Source organism: Diadema antillarum, unplaced genomic scaffold (assembly GCF_040938485.1).
Source record: "Diadema antillarum isolate AM-2024a unplaced genomic scaffold, OU_Dant_1.0 seq00001540_RagTag, whole genome shotgun sequence".
NCBI classification, from domain to species: Eukaryota; Metazoa; Echinodermata; class Echinoidea; order Diadematoida; family Diadematidae; genus Diadema; species Diadema antillarum.
Genome location: NW_027272271.1, coordinates 237,190 through 239,497, shown reverse-complemented (window position 1 = coordinate 239,497; position 2,308 = coordinate 237,190).

The following is a 2,308-nucleotide window of genomic DNA, read 5'->3' as shown; positions in this document are numbered from 1 at the left end:
TGATATTGCATGTGATCAGGTGCTGAAAGCTGTAGATGTAATTTAAAATCAGTAATTGCACTGCAAGTACAAGTTGAAGTAGTTGATGATGACAATGATCATGAGGTGTTAATGATTACCTGGCATAGTACTAGGGCCTATTGGTAATTACAAGATTCAAATATTGGCAGTCAATAGTCTACCGTACATTTAATGATATTGAGTGTAATGTTCAACCCCTCCCTCTAGCGTTTAGCCTTTTTTCCCCCTAACAAAATCCAACGGCTAATCATTGCTGTTCATTTCTCCATTGTATTAAATAGGATTCCATGAAACGTGCTACAAAAGGTTTATAGATAGCAAACGCCTGAATCTCGCTAGGAAACGAAAGCTGAAGGAGGAGCCTGGTCCGTCAGCAGGAGCATCTGTTTCCTCCCCTAAGACGCTCACATCAAGATCAAGATTTTCTTCTGGAAGCTCTTCAGATTCTGCTTTGTTGCCTGTAAAATGCATCATTTGCAACAGAGTCAACCTGCTCATTTACTTGCCAAGGGAAATAGGTTAATATGATTGATATTGAAGCATGAAAACATTGTCATGTTACTATAAGTTGTCCTTGATAAAATGGAGCAATATATATGCACCACTGAAACATTCACACACATACACAAAGAACTTCAGTGCAAAGTTCAGAAACAACAGAATGTACTGTATATGCACCAATGCTTTGGTCAATGTGATTGATATTCAAGAATTGACATCTTACCAAAGTTGTGCATGATAAAATGTCTTTGTAATACAGATTGCTTCCTGTGTTTTGAATGCCATTGTTTATGCAACATGTTTTGACTCCTTGCCTCAGTAAGTGATTGTTTGCCCTTTAGCAAACATTTCTGCCCACTACATGTATTATGGTTTGATTAGGGTTGAATTACTCTAAGAACAAAGATGTTTTCCTAAGTGTGTTTTTTTTTCATAAAACTGAATGACTACAATTAAAATTTGTTTCTCCCACTCTGGGAAAAAAAAATGTGTAAATATTATCAATACTGAAACAGAATGTTCATGTAGAAAGGTCAGTACAATGTAGGTGTGAGTACAAAATCAGTTTGCTAAAACTAATACACACCAGCCAAATGAAAATTGTGCATAAGTGGAGTCAGGTTTGCACTGATCCTCTGATATTGGAAGTTAATTGCAATGTTATCATAATTTTTAATGCCAAACCTGTTTTATTCTCTCCGAGATTTTCAGGTACACACTGCCTCCAATACAGAGTCCAACAGTTTTCACTCATGAATGGGTAAACTATAATTTTGCCTTTATTTTATATATTGGCATTTTTCAAAACTTTTACACCCTTTCAAGGATATTTGGACCATGGAATGTTCCAGGAAATTTATTAAAACTAGAAAATTTGACTGATTATCATTTTGAGCTATCTTACATGAAAGGAGGTAGTGTCCCACCATGTTGTAACCTAATAATAGCAATGAAAACTTCAGGAAATTTTATGAAGATTAAGTTTTCTAAAGTACTGTATAATATTTCATGAACAACGTGATTGCTATGTGATCTAAGTATATTAAAGCTTCTTAAGAAGAAGAAGAAGAAGAAAAGAAAAACATGTTTACTGATAAACAATATGATCTGTTTAATAGTAATGTCTCATGTGTGTAAATGAGTTTGTATGTGTGCGTGTGAGTGTATATGATATGTCAGCGTTTTTATGCACCTGTGTATGTGTAATGCACTGATCAATACATGTATTATATCATTGTGTGTGTTCATGTTTATGATAATCTTTTTTATGATGCTGATGTGATTAATGGCCAAGGCATGTAGAATAATATTTTAATACACTTGGGTATATTGAATCTTCATAACTATGTGTGTGCGTATGTGTGTGTGCATGTGAGGGTGTGTGTGTGTGTGTGTACAATAAGATTCTCCCACATGCACGCGGACACACACAAACAAACGCACTGAATTTTTTTCATTTTTTTTTGCCTTGAATGATTAGTCATTTGATTAATAACATGTCTTTGAACAGAATATAAGGCATTTGCCTTGACCTCTGACGGTCAGTCAGTGCTCTCTCTCTTCAATGGTCTCGAACCACTTTGCTCTTGTCTTCCTTTGCATAGCCAGCATCAGGAAAAGCTGAAACATGAGATATAATGCAACTATTAAACCAAAACTTCACTTTTTTTCTAGGTATATGGCTAAAAGCAGTGCTTTACAAATGTGTATATGTACACGTATTTCAGCTTAGAAACACTATGGGAACTATACTGCGGCTAGCAGCCCCATACGCATAACTGCGGCC